Raw genomic sequence first — 17,970 nt, 5'->3', positions numbered from 1 at the left:
TCTGCTGTTGGTGCAGCCTATGTGATTGCTAGATGGATTTCAATTCACATTGTACCTAAACTTTCTACATCTACAGTGCAGAGAGTACTGGGTGAGATGGATTAATAATCTGGCTCAATATAAAGCAGCTTCCAATGTTCCTAGGAGTGCAGAATTTGAAATATCCTGGTTTGGTATTTGGATTATTATTATTTTTAAACAGAGTATACACAGCCCAGTCCCAATGCCTAGAAATGGTTTGCAATAGTAGAAAATAGTTGATGTTTCCCAGTGCTCATGTCTGTCTGTGTTTTCAGTTTCCATAACTGCAGTGTACAAGTGTAAAATATTTTACTGAGTGCAGAATCTATCATCCTAAAAAAAACACAACAAGGTTTTAATCTTTGGGATTGCCAATGCTTGAAACAGTGTGGGCATTACCTTGTGAAATTTCAAAAACTATAGAGAGGTCTGACCAGAATTTTCAAAGATCCAGGGAACAGCATGTCTGCAACTACAGTCTCTCCTTATCTTGCCATATGACTAATAGCAAAAGGTGAATAAATTATGGAAAATTGCAAAAATTATGGACATTTTGCTTAACTGACATTTAGTTTATTTTTTTCTAAACTCTCTGCTTAAAACAATTTGAGGTGTCTTTAAATACTTAATTTAACTAAGAACTTAATTTAAACTTTAATTATGCAGTGTATCCAGGTTGCAGACTTCAATGGTATGTGCACATGTGTTTAAAATCTGATTGTTTTTTTTAGTACATTCAGAACTACCTACTTTAATAGCAAACCTTTCTCATTCCCTGATGGATCTCCTTTCTGGATTGTGTAGGTCAGCAACTGGAGACCTCTGGGCCAGATCGTTTATTTATAAGCTGAGAGATGAAAGAATTTAGGAGAAACTGGCATTTGTCACATAGATCAAAGCTGGACAGGCTTCAGGCTTGTGATATCTATTTTGTATTTTACTAGAATCCTGAAGTTTGTCAAGCAGAGCCAAGTTCAGAAATGTGACTCAGGTAGACAGACATATACCAAGAATGAAAGAACAGGGTACCTCTGAGCACATGCACAGCACCTGGAATTTGTGAGCAATAGCAGAACCAAGCTCACAAGTCCTTTTACCCACACAAAAAAACTACAATTAATTGGTTTTCCCTGTATGAAGCTTCTTCTTTTTTTTAACAATCAAATTTTGTTGGGGGGGGGGACTTTTTAGTTGTTGCTATTGTTGGACAACTGGGAGTCAGAAACTCTTGCCAATCTGTGGCAAATCACCCAGTGATCTGTCAGTAGGTTTTGATCTACCTTCTGCCTACACTTGGTATAGATGGCCTTTTGGTTCCTGCCATGTTGATGACCCCAAATATATCTGAGTCATTCAATATACATAGTCGCAGAAATGATAGAATTCTGGGTTCTCCAGACTATGGTCTGTTCAGATTCCAGGTGGGGGAATCACAGTTTTTATATGCTCTTATATTAACCAAAAGGAGGGGAAAAGAGCTCCCTGCAAGTAGGATACTGGCATTTCCCCCAATGGACTAGTTTTTACTTGCAGAGAAGTTAATTACACAGAGACATCACTCAAAAGCAGTATCCCCCAGGCTCTTCAGTATGAAGCATAGTGGTCTTCCCTAACCACCATAGATCTGATCTGGAGTGAAAAAAAGAGCGAACAGTATAGCACTTAAGTGGACAATGCTCCAGGCTACATTATCATAACCTCCTTGTCAGTTAAACATCTGCCGTATTATTTTTTAAAACATGTCAGTCCTAGTAGTTTGGTGTCTGCCTGCCACCTGGAGAGGAAAGAAGCAGTATGCAGAAATGGGGGTGTGAAGGGCAGGGGTTATAGCAGCCTTTCCCAACCAGTGTGCCTCCAGATGTTGTTGGACCACAACTCCCATCAGCCTCAGCCAGCATTGCCAATGGTCAGGAAAGATGGGAGTTGTGGTCCAACAACATCTGGAGTCACACTGGTTGGGAAAGGCTGGGTTATAGCCTGGCCTGTGAGAAGAAAGGGAGACAAACCAATCTCTTCTTCTTCTCTGGAACTTAACCGCTGCCACCAAGTGGATACCTTTCCTTTTCTCTGGCAGCCTCCCCCAAATAGCCTTTTAACCTTCTGGATTTTAACTGGCCCAACCTGCTCCCTATACAGGGTAAAGTGGTTTGGTGGGGCGAATAACAAGGCCTCAGAACACTCCCTGCCCCCCATGATGCCTTTACTTGAGGCAACAAGTTTAACTTTTTTTTTTTTAGAAAGTTATTTTACAAAACAATACATGGGTGATATACACCGTTAGTCCAAGAGTAAATCCATTACTTTGCTGGATTTCACCCCCTAATTTTTAGTAGTTTTGAATAGTTACCGATATAAGAGATAAACACATCCAGTTTTACCTGTTCACTGTGCCTTTTGGGGGAAAGGATGAGGTGCCAGTACTCATCTCTTGTTATAAGTGCAGTGGGTGCCAGCACAAAATGGTGGTACTGATGCAAAAAAAGCACCAGTGCTTCCCAATTTCCCCCCCACAGACCACTTGGAAATTAGTGAGGGACTTGGCAGACCACTTAATTATTTTTCCACCTGTTGTAGCAACTGTAGTGCTCTGTGCTGGATTCTGTATGATTTTAAATTGTTATTTTATTGCTTCCTTTCTTTCTTTTGTAATACAATAAAATACAAAAGAAATAAAAGAAACAATAAAAATCCAATTAAAGGTCAATATGATTATTTAATGCAATGAATGTGCTGTCTCCTGTCTTCAACCGCAAATCCGCAGACACGCCATGGACCACTTGAATGAAGCTTGCAGACCACTGATGGTCCACGGATCACCATTTGGGAATCCCTTTTCTCGACTATTTCCCTAACCAAGCCAATATGTATCAAGCTGCATCCAACCTCTGCTTCCCTTTTGGTCTTTTAGCAGTAGTCATCTGTTCTCTCTAACACTTTCCAGTGTTCCATCTTTCTTAAATCATTTCAGACCCTTTTCTCTCTTATAGCAGTGGAACTCTTCCAGGTTTTTGACTCTACAACTTTCCAAGTCAGGGATGTGGCCCTCTAGATGCAGTTGGACTATAGCAATCCCTCACCATTGTCCATGCTAGCTGGGACTGATGGAAGTTGGAGTCCAGCATCTTGGAGGGCTACAGGTTCCCCATATCTGTTCTAACACTTTCCAGTAACTGCCCTATTTTTCAACTCAATTTTTATACAATATTTACACTCCCTCTCCTCCCAACGTTTTAGCCAATCAGAATCGTGTGCTAAGTGTCTATTTACCCTTAATTGCCAGATTCCTAGGCTGAACGTTTGACCCTCTCATGTAAGATAACCTTTAAAGGAAAAAGCCACCATTTTACACCAAAAGGCTGGAGGTCTGTTCTTTCATAGGATACCAAGTTGGTTTTGGGAGCTTGTACAACACTCCCCTGTATTGAATGTACCATTCATGCTAACCTCGTGGAATAGTCTGTTGTTTGAACTAGCAGGAATAATAACTTCTTAATTTATCACATTTTGTATCATCCAAGTTGCTCAGAGTTATATACTTGGGTTTAGTCTGCTTTATCTTCAAACCAACTGTGTGAGGCGGGACAGATAATGATTTGCCCATGAGCAAGGATTTGATTGCAGATCTCCTGGTTCAGGTACACTATCCATTGTACCACATTGGCTGATCACCATGTCTATGTGGTTTGTCATCAGGATAAAACATGATGGGCTGAACCCCACAAAAAGACCCAAATCAGGACAATGGCATGCTTATCTCCCATCTTCTTTTGTTGTTTAAATTAAGGACTAGATAATCTCCTGTTTCATGGGGTGGAAGGGTGTTTCTAGCCCTCATGATTTGTAAAGAAGTTTGGAAAAGTGTGGTGGGAATGAGGAGAGGGATTCCAGTGGCCATGTATGAGGCTTCAGATGCCTCCTACATAGATACCCATCTGTTCCCATACAGCTCTCCATCTCTAAGAAAAATATATTCTGCACCAAGCACAGCTGAAACCTTCTACCTCTAAACCTTATTCAAACGAAACAAATACTGCATAGATTTGTCTCTTGCCTAATGCATTTTTTCTTGTAGCCATGGAAAGCGACAAGGAATTACCTAGAGACTGACACTCTGACCCTGGCTAATGGTAGTCCTGCTCTGTGCTTCTCATTGTACTTTAAATGTTACCATTGTCCACATATTGTCAAGCCTATCTTTGCATTCATAAGGACTAGGAACTTGCTTTTTCTTTTTAAATGAAAGTTGCAATTCTGAGAGTGCTGAACTCTGCAACCAATCTCAACTTTCACAATTAAAGAACATCACGTAGTCCCGTCTGTTTAAATTAGGTCAAGATCATATTAAAAGTGCCTCCTTGACAGACTTTAACTATGCATTATTAAAGACTGACAAAATACGGAGGGGGATTGCTCCATTCCCGCTATACCTAATTATTGTGGAATGGAAGTTCTAATCCATATTAATAGGAGAGGGTGGAGTGGTTGGATTAATTAATTCAGAGATATGGTGTGAACTTCTGCTAATTTGATTCTTAATTTCTGGCAGTGGACAGTAAGGAGTGCAGTCTGTAAATGACAGACAAGATTCTCAATTGCTCTGCATTCCAGAACAACACCCGTTGTATTTATTATTAGAAACAGTAGTACATCTATTATATTTCTATATTGCCTTTCTACCAAGAAGTTCAAGGCAGTGTAGATGGATCTCTCCCCTCAGTTTTACTGTCACTACATCCTTACGAGGTAGGTTAGGCTGAAAGAGAGTGACTGGCCCAAGGACTCTCAAACCCCTGCACCACATCAGGTTATCACCCATACTGAAGCCCAAATAACACTTATAAAAAGCTTTGTCCATCCCAGGGGAGGCTGCCTTTTGATTCTCAACAAGGTATCTTGATACAAACAATTGGTTTCAAGAGGCAGCTGGTATTTCCTAACAGACAACCAACTACTCCTTGGGGCCCATCCTTCTCTTAGCTCAACCATTATTTTTCCTGCTTTCTTCCAGGATCTCGGCTAAAGAAAAAGGCTCTTAATGTGTCAGAGGAAAGAACTTGCAAGATCTCAGTATCTCTGCATCTCTCCAGGCTGAAGAGACCCAAGTTTTAGATTCTGCTTTTATGCTTCCAAGAAGCGTAGAGTTCATGGCCTCCTCACGTTTACAATGATGGTGGGACCACCCCAGCAATGATGGATGTGCCTCTTTGATGGCCTTGCATACTCTACTATGCCTAGGAACAGATCAGCATGGATTCATGAAGTCGTGTGTTTTCAATTCACTCTGGCTTTTCTTTAAAGCAGCCTTCTCCAAGCTGTAGAATGCAGACATTTTGGACTACAACTGAATGATGGAAGTGGGAATCCAACAACTGGAGGGCCACAGGTTGCTTTAAGGCTTGGCTCACACTTGTTGGTTGTGACGCCAGGCAGTGACTTGCCACATGTGACTGAACCATCACAGATTAACCGAGTAATTACTACAGTAGATTTTTTTTGTGGGGGAATGGGGGAGCAGCCATTATAACTTTTTTGTCCCAGCAGTCCTGGGTGTATCCTCCAATCTGACTTGCACGTAGAGAGGCTGAGCCAAGTACATTTGCAGAGCTCCTCCTACACTCCATCTGGAAGTCAGTTACAAATTGCAACAAGAGCAGATTCATCTTTTTATCTTTCCCTCTCCCCCTTCCCCATTTTCTCAACCCCCTGTACCACATCAGGAGTCAGTGGTAGGTAGCCTAGTGAAGAATTGCAGAGAACTCAAAAGCTCACTCACATCTTTGTGACACTTTGTTTGGCACTGATAACAGTGTTTCCAAACTGTGGTTCAGGAATTCTCCTGCGCCCATACTCTAATGGATCAGCAAAGCTATCTACATTTTTTGTGCATACTGCAGCTGTAATGCTGCAGACAAGAATTTCATGTTATCTGAAACAGTGCTTTCCGTTTACCAGACAGGCAGATGTCAGTCAATCAAGGACAGGTTCACACAAGCACATATTTATATTATGGCTCAGCAATACTATGTGCGAGAAGCATCTTGGATTTGTTGTTGATCACAAGCTGAATAAGAGCCAACAGTGCCATGTGGCTGCAAAAAAGGCAAATGCTATTTTAGGCTACATTTATAGAAGCATAGTTTCCAAATCTCTTGGAAGTACTAGTTCCCTATGTTTGGTAGTGGTTAGGCCTTATCCTGAGCACTGCGTCTGGACACCTCACTTTAAGAAGGATGCAGACAAATTGGAACAGGTTCAGAGGAGGGCAACAAGGATGATCAGGGGATTGGAAACAAAGTCCTGTGAGGAGAGACTGAAAGAACTGGACATGTTTAGCATGGAGAAAAGAAGTTTGAGGGGAGATAGTATAGCACTCTTCAAGTAGTTGAAAGGTTGTCACATACAGAGGGCCAGGATCTCTTCTCAATCATCCCAGAGTGCAGGACATGGAATAATGGGCTCAAGCTGCAGGAAGACAAATTTAGACTGAACATCAGAACAAACTTCCTATTAGAGCAGTACGACAATGGAAGCAATTACCTAGGAAGGTGGTGGGCTCTCCAACACTGGAGGCATTCAAGAGGCACCTGGATAGCCACCTGTTGGGTATGCTTTAATTTGGATTCCTGTGTTAAGCAGGGGGTTGGACTTGATGGTCTTATAGGCTCCTTCCAATTCTACTATTCTATGATTCTGTGATTTATTACTATACATTTTGTGACTGATAGCGGAGCACCTGAAGAGATTCTATTGGACAGCATTGTGTTTGGAGACAGTATGAACATTTTCTGATGACACCCCCCCCCTTCCAGAAGTCAGTACTTGCTGTTGTATTAATCATGTAAATAATGAGTGGGGAACCTTTAGACCTCCATATGTTGAACGACAATTTCCATCAGCTTTAGCTGATGGCCAGTGATGGTGGGATTTGTAGTTCAGCAACATCTGGAGGGGCAAATGTTCCCCACACCTGATATACATGAGTACCTATGGGTGAATCAGCTCCAGGGGTGTGCTTGTGGGAGTACTGCTGTTCCTGGACTGCTGTGCTTGGCGGATTCATTCCAGATGGGCTTAGTTCCTTTGGAAGGATGTCACCAGATTATAATCTGTGCTATACACCTTTTTTTTCCTTCCCCCCTGCAGGGAGGTCCAAGCCAAACAAGCCCCAATTCCAGCCGAGTTTGACTGCTTTTTGCAATGTAGCAAGTATTCTAAAGCATGGCCTGCTCAGAGTTTGCCCAGAGTAAGTCCAGCCGTCGTGGGTCAGAGTGCTGAGATGGAAGGGCATAAAAATGCTTGAGCTGCGTTTTCCATATCTGGGAACAGAGCAGAAGTTGGTGTGGCAACAGGGCACCAACCCTCCCATTTGTCTTAGGTTGTCATCTCTGCCTAATTTTGTATACCTGGTTTTTCCCTCCCAGCATTTCAAGTTTGGAAGGATTTGAAGGGCATCTCCATCCTCTTGTGGTACCAAAAATGCAGCAGTAAGCATTAACAGAAAATCTGACACAAAAGATTGCAAAAGGCAGAAAACAAAAGGACACGTGTTGCAGAATTGTGGAGTTTTATTTCCTACACTAATGAGGCAGATAGCAATATAAAAGTTCCCAAGGTTTTCTACTATCTATGGATTTTGTAAAGGTGAATATTTTTTTGTTTGTACTATATATCATTTTTCTTCGTATCTAGGTACAGAAAAAATGTATTTTTTATAGATACACCTCATACGTTTGTGGACTCAATATGCAGACAAGATATTTTTAACTTCCTGGTTTTGTACCCCACTGTTTTAGATGTTTTGTTATATCTTAAATAATAATAAAATAAAATAAATAAATAAAAAGTGGAAGGGTGCTCCATCCTACAATCTATAGTCCTAGTTTGTCCCCTGAGCCAGAGTGGGGCTGTGGCATCATGTGTAGCTCAGTATTATCAGAAAATCATTGCTGAAAGAGTTCCATGCTTGCAGCTAACGTATTATATTTTTAGTACTCACTATGCTGCTTTTTCCACAACTTTTTTATGATTGCAGAAACTAATACAGATTTGTAAAGCAAACAATCTGTGTGTGGAGTTGTCTTTTATGCTAGATCTGAGCAAATGGATACGTTATTCTACACCTCCTTGGAACATATCACAGCAACAGATGGTGTGGCTATAGACACTTTGGAGTTGGGGGTCTGTGTTCCTGCCTTATCTAGCCCTTGCTGACCAGATTCAAGTATGGGATCAGTTTTAGGAGCTAGCAGAAGCTGTTCTTATGGAACAATGTAAGCTCTAGGAGGCTTACAGACAGGTAAACTAGTGCCTTTCTGAAGCTGCAAGTGTTTCTTATAGTGTAAGTGCACTCATTCCTGAAGGATGATGGCATAACAGCTGCTTTTTGTAGATTGGAAGTATGTGGATTCCAAGAGGAAATGGAGTCAGGTGTAGGAAACCCGATGCCTCAAGAAATCGGCAACAGTGGGGCAGAATATTATAGTAACCCCTTCTATCTTCTGTAGCTATGCAACAGTGCCTCCTGTTGGCCCAATTCATCAGAGACATATACTGCTATAGAGTAGGGATGGGGAACTTGTGGCCTTTTAGAAGACCACATTTGGCCATGCTGGCTGGGGCCAATGGGAGTTGGAATCCATTATTTCAGAGAGCCACAGGTTTCCTATCCCTGGGATGAGTCCAGTTATTACAATACACAGCAAAGCCACTCATCGCACGTTTTCTCTAGCTTTATTATCAAATACATTAGGAAAGGAAATAATGGGCATCTCAGTCCTGCTGCTTGGCCCGGGAAGCTTCAGCGTTAGCCTGCAAGACAGCACCAGGGCTCGGATAGGGGCGCTGCTAGAATAATGGGCCGGCTGCCATGGTATCTGCACCAGTCTTTGCCTCATAAGAACATAAGAAGAGCCTGCTGGATCAGGCCAGTGGCCCATCTAGTCCAGCATCCTGTTCTCACAGTGGCCAACCAGGTGCCTGGGGGAAGCCCGCAAGCAGGACCCGAGTGCAAGAACACTCTCCCCTCCTGAGGCTTCCGGCAACTGGTTTTCATTTCGCTTGGGCAGCCCAGTGGACCAGGTCCCCCTGGAATGAGAATGGGGGAGGATGTCAGGAACTGTTCACCCACCACACCTTACAATTTACCTGTCCTCCATTCCAGCTTCACAAATATTTAGCCCAAGCTTTTCCAAATTGTCCCTGCCTGGATGGCAATATTTTTATTTATTTATTTATTTATTTATTTATTGCACTTGTATACCGCCCCATAGCTGAAGCTCTCTGGGCGGTTTACAGCAATCAAAAACATTAAAACAAATATACAATTTAAAACATATTTTAAAAACAATTTAAAACAATTTTAAAATTTAAAACAATATAAAAACAATTTAAAACACATGCTAAAATGCCTTTATATGCCTATAATGCATATAAAATGCATTATATATTATTATTGATTCAATACATCTATGTCCCTGCTTCTCATCTCCGGGACTTCTTTAAGATAAGAAGGAGTAGAACCTCTCTCAATGAGTGAGGACACCTTGAAATATCATCACACTTGTGGAATTCTATGAACAATGTGCCAAAGCAACACTCAGGTTTGTGCATGTGGTGTGGAATGTTACAGAACTATAGTTATGTTGGAGACAGAATTAGACTTCCCATGATCAGAGCTTTTTAAAAAGCAAATTAAAAAGCCCTAATGATTGTACAGATCTGCTTCTCAGTTTATGGGCAATGCCTCCTACTGTCTTAAAGGGCAAAATAGTGGCTGAACAAGATTTTCAGGGAATGGTAGTTTCAGTGCCCTGCAAAACTCTTTTCCCATGACTATCAGAACGTGCTTATGGGATTATGCAAAAAAAAGAAAGAGGTGCTGTACAAGTTTGCTTAACTGATGGAGGCTTCACAATTCAGATTCTCAGGGCAAAATTTTAAAGTACTTTTTAAAACAGAAAATACTTGAATGCTTTAAAGCATCCGATTCTCACACTTTTCTAGGATTTGTGTGCAGTTGTGGTCTAATCGCTGCTAGAGATCATTGGTCTGGAGAAAGGAGTTGCTCAGTGGATTAAAAGAACTGCAGTGGGAAGGAAGCAGAAGGTATGGGGGTATAGGCTATGAGCACTGAAAGATCTTCCATACACTTGGGGAAAGAATTTATTTTGCCAGCTCCCTCATGGCAAAACCTCTCTGAATGTGCAAAAACTAGTACAGCAGTCAAAAGCCTTCCATATGCAGAGAGATCATAGGATGAAGCGTAGGAATCTGCCTTAAACCAATTCAGGCCATCAGTCCATCTAGCTCAGTACTGTCTACACTGACCAGCAACAGCTCTCCCAAGTTTTAAGACAGGGCTCTCTTTCTTAGCCCTGCCTCAAGATACCGGGCATCAAACCTGGAACCTTCTGCACACAAAGCATGTGCTCTACCACTGAGCGATGGCTTTTCCCCTGATCAAGTGGGGAACATTTGCAAACAAGTGATGAGCTTTCTGCGGATGGTGGCCAGCAACAGGACCGCCCCCCATCAGAAAGCACATATTTGGATCTGCTCTGTGTCTTCTAAGCTTGAGGTTAATAACAACAACAACAACAACAATAATAATTTCTTTAAAAGTCAGAATAAAATGAGGCACATTTTCTAAAAACTATGCATCTTCTAGAAAGGACACAGATAGCCCAAGGTACCTGAACCCATTTCACTTTGAAGCCTAGTAGATACCCACAATACAAACATCTGAAACTGCCATATGCAAAGTCAGACCACTGGTCCATCTAACCCAACAGAGTTTCCTCTGATTGGCAGAGGCTCTTCAAGGTCCAGAAGGAAGGGCCTTTCCTGTAAGTGAAGATTCTTCAACTTGAGGTGCCAGAGGCTGAATCCAAGGGCTCACACTTGCAAAGCACGGGCTCTGTCAGTGAAACGGCGACATCTGTCCACACCTGTAATGTCTCAGTCTGCCCTCTAGCCATTTTCCTGCTGGGGCACCCAACTGGAGAGGCTGTCCTGGAGTCACAGGGCTGAGCTTCCCACCCTCCTGTTCTGACCACAAAACCCAGTCTAGGTTGCTCCTGTGTCTTTAACAGCAACTTGATGAGCAGAGTGGCCATCGGCCAGATAGGCGGCATATAAATTAAATTATTATTATTATTTATTATTAGAGGTCAGCAGATTAAGCTTTTCATGTCATGGAGATCTCTGCAGGGATGGGGAAGCCTGTGGTACTTCAAATATTGTTGGACTCCAACCCCCATCATCCCTGGCCACTGGCCATGCTGGCTGGCAATGATGGGAGTTGGAATCTGACAATACCTGGAAGGCTGCAGTTTCCGAGTCCCTGTAGTTAGTTAAAGACACAGAAGCAGTGGCCAGTTAAGAAGCTGACAATCCTGCAGGTCCATCCTCTCCCTACCCCTTCCCTACTCAAGCACACCCACAATTTTTCCCATCATCACCCCAGACTCTTCCATCAACAAAAATGCCAGGCTGGTGGGTTCTCTTTGTCATCTAACAATCATGTCTGATTTACTTCCCTAAGGCCTTACTGAGAGTTAATACATTCATGAACTTCAGCCACCTGAGGTCTTCTATCTCTTCCAGAAGGCTAGACCCAAACCTTCTCCTCTTAGCCTCAAGTCTAACCCATTTAATGGCACATGCCATCTAAACGCAAAAACAGGCAACCTCACCTAAGTTGTTCTTCAGCTTCTTGGCCTCTTTGGTCACCACAGAGTTGGCATCGTTGGGCGACAGCCATGAAACCAGATCCGTCTCTACATTCCAGTAGTAAGGGAGGCCACTATGAAAGAAGACAGGAGAAGATGGCTTCATCCATTGGCATTCATAGCCAATGCCAGCATTACCAGCCATGAACCATGTGCAGTGAAACATTCCTGGTTCTGTTGCAATTGCCTATAGAGCAGGAGCCGCACTTTATATGGAACTGTATTAATCCCGCATCAAACAGAAGCCAGCCAGCCAGATAGCTGCTTCTGAGCTTCTCAGAAGCAAGCTAAAAGGGCCATGCCCATACTGTTTCTTGTCCCCAGCACTGGCCACGGGTGTTGCCCAGAGTCAGGGATGGGGAACCTATAGCCCTCCAGATGCTGCTAGACTCCAACTTGCATCAGTCCCAGCTACCTTGGCCACACTGGCTGGGGCTGACCAGAGTTGTAATCAAACAACATCTAGAGGGGCACAGGTTCCCCATCTGTCTGAGGGTTTCATAGGCCATTGGCAGTAGCCTCAGAGAATCCCAGGGGCAGGGCTGTCAACCGCTCTCGTGTACTAGGACACACACTCCCACTGAATCCCTAGACAGAAGTGCCTACACAGACAGCCAGTACTCTGGCTTTATTATTTAGTTTACTTACATCCTGGCTGGTCTCCCACCCCCCTAGTTGCACACAGCTCTGAACAGCTGAAAGGATTCTTCATGGTCTTCCATCTAGGCACAGACATGCCCACTTAGGTACAACATTGCTGCAGTAACTATGGAAAAGTCTGGGATCCCCATTTCCTTTTCATTCCCTTGTAACTTATTTGTTGATAGAAATCATGAGTGCGAGATAAACAGGTAACAGATTCACACACACCTACCCAAAAGCTGAAACCATAGCTGGGAATCACTGTTTATCAACTGGTAATAACATCAGCAATAACATCATCACACCAGTATCACAAGACTAATATGGTATAGCAGCTAGGCTAGTACTGGGCTTTGATCAGGGAGACCAAAGTTCAAATCCCTGTTCTGTCATGAAGCTCACTGGGTGACCTTGGGCTACTCATTCTCCATCTAACCTACCTCACAAGGCTGTTGTGAGGATAAAAGGGGAAACCCTTTACATGCTAGCTTGAGTGCTGTGGGGAAAGGCTGGGATACAAGGGCAGGAAATAAAATACAGTCACACCCAATGTCACATAATCAGAGTATTTAGGGAATTGCAGATTCCCAAGAACAAGTTCAGCTTAACTCAATTTTTTCCAGCTTCCACCTCTCAACGGAGGCACAAGATATCACTCCTCTGGGAGGCAGACACAGAATGCACTGAAATGTTTGTCAACTTGGTAATGGATAGAAAGCATATGATAATTTCCTAACAGGCCCAAAGCTTTCCTCCTTTTGGCTCAGCAAAGGAGGCAGGTCTGCTGCTAAAGCCAGAAGCGGTCATCGAAGGCAGGTGAGTCTCATCTCAGATCCGGTTCCTAACCTTGGTGCTCCAGTGCTGCTGAACATGGGCACCAGCCTGCCAAGTGTAGATTAGAAGCATCCTCGTGGAAATGTTATCAGGCACCCAATCACTTGTGGGCAGAGGAGATACTGTTACCCTCTGACCCAGAGGTAGGGAACCCATTTCAGCTTGGGGGCCGCAGTCCCTCAGGGACAACCTTCTGAGGGAAGCAGGCAGGGCCAGAGGCAAAAGTGGGCAGCAACAGATGCTTATCTTTGCACAGTAGGCCGGGGTTCCCAAACTGTGATCCACAAGCTTCACTCAGGTGGTCTGCGGCATGCCCGCATTAAATAGTCATATTGGCTTTTAATTGTATTTGTATTGCTTCTTTTGTTTCTTACATTGTATGTTATTGTATTACAATTTGAATTCTCTGGAATGCAAATTGTAATACAATAAAATACAATTACAAGAAATAAAAGAAGCAATACAAATACAATTAAAAATCATACAGCACCTAGGACAGTGTATTACAATTGCGACAGCAGAGAGAAAAATGATTAAGTGGTCTGCCAAGACCCTCAACAATTTTCAAGTAAACAGAGTTTGGGAACCACTGCAGTCGACCGTGTCCCAGCCACACAAGTCAATGGCTTCCACACCCACCCACATGAATGCAGTTTCTCCATCCAGGCAAGAACAAGGCATGATCACAGCTCAAGGGCACATAGCAGTACCGCAAAAGCGCTTGGGGATAATGCAGAGCAGGGCTGGTGAGGGGGGTAGCCTGCAGAGGTGGGGGCATGGCCTGGGGTCAGAGAGAGGCCCCCAGCCCGAGATACCCCACCCCTGCTCTTACCAGACAGGGTCAATGACTTTGTACCAGTTTGGTGGCAGGTTCTCAATCCTAGTGGCTTCATAATCAATGTGGTCATATCTTCTGCAATGATTTCCTCCTCTGGTTCTGTCAGAAAAGGGGAGATGAAGAAAAGGGAACCATGTGGCAAAATTTCATGAGCCGGATTAGATGCCAGCTTTCTTAGAGCTGACTGAAATGGAATTGTTCTGTGGGGAATTGGGTATGGCCAGTGGTCTAGATCCTGGATTTCCCCACCCTTGGCGGGCCATTTTAACAGGTGGGCAGGGCCTACCCACCTGTCAATCACCTGACATCACTATAGCATCAGATGATCTGCTTTTCCTTTGTACTGCGGTTTGCCATGCTACAAAGGAAAATTCAAGCCCAGCCAATCAGTGCTGACTTCAGGCTCGGCTTTCTGCAGGAGTCAGTGGCTATAGAGTTTCCCATGGAGAATCCAGCGGCACAGCTGATCGCATCTTTCTCTCCCCACCAATCAGCTGCTTGGCAGAGACAGCAGGCCTCCCTTGCTAATGCACAATGGGGAGTGCACTTTAAGGTTCTCGATTGTGCACTGGCAGCCACATCCCTACAAGCCCCCCCCCCGACATAACATAGGAATCAAGTGTGGGCAGGTGGTCATGGTTTGGAGGAAATGGCCTTGTGGGCCAAATTGGGACCCGTGCCCTGTGGGCTGGAGGTTCCCCATGCCTAGGCTGCACTACAGATTGGGCATCCTTTGCTGAAAGCCCAGACGGAGACCTGCTTATACAACCCTCCTCTGCCTAGCTGAAGATATTATTATGCTTACCAGGCTCTACATGCCTCAATAAGACTCGCCTGGCCAGGCGGGATTGCAGTGCCACTGGCAGCGGCATCAGGAACAATTCAATCTGAGGCAGATAGACAGATCTTCCCTTCACACCCACTTCCCAGTCCCTGAGCAGAGGAGAAATAGATATATATATAAAACCCATTACATTTTGTGTCACTGAATTTGAGTATTGTCCCCTCCCTTTTATAATAATAATAATAAAATTTTATTTATGAGACGCCTATCTGGCCGAATTAACGGCCACTCTAGGCGACGTACATTAACACAGTAAAATACAATGTAAAAACCCATGGGAACAATCAATAATTAATCTAAGCATCATCCTACCAGTTAATAACAGCATTAAGCTAATCTACCCCAGAAATCCCATAGGCCTGCCTGAACAGCCAGGTCTTCAAGGCCCGGCGGAAACTTATCAGGGAGGGGGCATGGCAAAGATCGAACGGAAGGGAATTCCAGAGGGTGGGGGCCACAATCGAAAAAGCCCTGTCTCTGGTCCGCACCAGCCTAGCTCTTTTAACTGGTGGGACTGAGAGAAGGTCTTGTGCGGCTGATCTCGTTGGGCGGCATAATTGGTGACACTGGAGGCGCTTCTTCAGATAAACTGGGCCGAAACCGTATAGGGCTTTAAAGGTCAACACCAACACCTTGAATTGGGCCCGATAGGTAGCCAGTGTAGATCTACTAACATCGGGGTGATATGATCATGGCGATGGCTGCTCTTAATCAGACGTGCCGCCGCATTCTGTATCAGCTGCAATTTCTGGACCGTTTTCAAGGGTAACCCCACGTAGAGTGCATTACAGTAATCTAAGCAGGAGGAGACCAGGGCATGTATCACCCGTGGGAGCATATGGATAGGAAGGTAGGGTTGCAGCCTCCGTATTAGATGTAATTGATACCAAGCTGCCCAGCTCACTGCTGAGATCTGAACCTCCATGGACAGCTGGGAGTCAAGAATGACCCCGAGGCTACGGACCTGGTCTTTCAGGGGTAATCTTACCCCATTGAACACCAGGTCTATATCTCCTAACCTTCTCTTGTCTCCCACGAGTAACACCTCGGTCTTGTCGGGATTTAGTTTCAGCCTATTCCTTCCCATCCATCCACTTACGGATTCCATTCACTTGGACATGGTATCCACAGCCAACTCTGGTGAGGACTTAAACGAGAGATAGAGCTGAGTGTCATCTGCATATTGGTGACACTGCAGCCCAAATCTCCTGATGATGGCCCCCAGTGGCTTTACATAGATGTTGAATAGCAAGCTTCCTTGCCAGTTTCCACCTCCTTTCTTCACTCATGCTCTTCATGATTACATGTAGATCCACATAAAACCTTTCATGGCATTTCCAACACCCATCTCTGCAGCCCCAAACACCAACGGGCTCAGAGTTTGGAGGCAACCACTGTACTGTGTGAGGAGAAACTTGACCTATTTTCATGGACAGCTGGCAACTAATATGAACTTCTGTGTATGAGTCTAGACACATGGAGATAAGTTGTCGGCATGGATGGAATCTGGACTTATCTGATTGTCTACAGGCCAGTTTGCTTACCTCCACCCCCTTGCTACTGTTAAGCAATGTAATTTATCCTGCTCCCATTTCCATGGCTCATCTGATGGCCAGGCTTAGCCTTCTCCTGTCAATTTTGACAAGCCATTTCTCCTTCTTCTTCCAGCTCCTTGTGCTTACTACTTTAGCAGAGCTTTTCCAGAATTTACAAAAAGCAGGAGTTCCCAAACTGTGATCCTCAGACCAGCAGTCTGTGCTTCATTTAAGGGGGTTCACAGCATGCCTGTGGATTTGTGGTTGAAGACAGGAGAAGGCACATCCACTGCATTAAATAGTCATACTGATTTTTAATTAGTGCTGTTACTTCTTTTATTTCTTATATTGTACATTAGTGTATTATAATTCAAATTCTATGGAATACAGTTCACTAATACGCAAAAAACCTTGTGGTTTAAGAATGTACCTATAGCCCACAGATATTTCTACCAAACTTTAAAAAGCAGGGAAATTGGGCAGCTATAGTGAATGCACCAGGGGAGCAGGAGACCTGAACTCCTCTCTGAGATATTGTACTGCCCTACAAAGTTGTCAAAATGCAAACACAATTTGGGTTGGTCTTTCACAGTCCAATCCACTTGCTGTGTAGCTTGGAAGAATTTGGTAACATGTGCCTCTGAGCATATGGTGAGTGGTGGCAACACCTGCCATCTCCAAAGATGGAGAATTATATTTTTGTATGTTTGTTGGTGTTCTTCTTACTTTGCTTCTTTCCTGTGTTACTAATGTTTCTACAGAGAATCTAAACCATAAAATCCCCCCCTCCTTATTCATCCTAGAAATCTGTGTCAAATGTATTTTTATTAATTTCAAAGCCTTTTTATTGATCATTGTCATGTCTTGTCTTGAAGACAGCCTTTTGTGTTTTATATTGGAGGTTATGTTCTATTTCTATTTTGGGTGCATTAACAGTTGTTAGAAACAAAGGTTCTTAAGAGACCCACAACAAGACCATTAGTGAAGCAGCAAGTAAAGCTTTGTTATACGTTCTTGCAAGAGCGCGTGTCCATCACAAGGTAGGCACACCTCAGTGACAGTGGTACAGTTCTTTTATCCTATTTGCCCGTCACTTCGTTCCCTCCCCTGTTTCCTCATTGGTCGAGTACTCCAGGGTTTACAGCCTATCCGTGCCGCCTATCCCTGTCACAGGAAGTCCCACCTCTGTTTACATCTCCCATTACTCACATTTTAGATCCCCTATACCCATATTTACTTTTACCCATATTTGGTATATTTCTCTCCCTCTTAATATTCCCCCTCCTTATGTTATTTAACTAAAAGCTTTTTCTGTCACACCTGTTTTCTGGTACTTGTTTCTATTTTAGTTTGTCCCTTGTAAGCATGGTTTAACCACAAATTGTCTGTACTGTACCTGTTTCCTGTTGTTTCGTACTTTGCAACTGTCTTCTCTGTCCCACCTAACTATATTCTTATGAGGTCTTTTCTCTAACAATTTTAACTACAATCTACACTCTACACAAAGTTATACTATGTAAAGCATTC

The 17,970-nt window shown here is 43.6% G+C and overlaps 1 pseudogene; it reads right to left on the bottom strand.

Moving 5' to 3' along the window:
* Positions 1-8,748: 8,748 nt before the first annotated feature.
* LOC133382020 (polyglutamine-binding protein 1-like) lies at positions 8,749-14,936 on the bottom strand (annotated as a pseudogene).
* Positions 14,937-17,970: the final 3,034 nt, after the last annotated feature.

This window comes from Rhineura floridana, chromosome 3 (genome assembly GCF_030035675.1).
Source record: "Rhineura floridana isolate rRhiFlo1 chromosome 3, rRhiFlo1.hap2, whole genome shotgun sequence".
Classification (NCBI taxonomy): domain Eukaryota; kingdom Metazoa; phylum Chordata; class Lepidosauria; order Squamata; family Rhineuridae; genus Rhineura; species Rhineura floridana.
The sequence above is the reverse complement of the archived record's forward strand: the minus strand, read 5'-3'. Positions and strand labels throughout refer to the sequence as shown.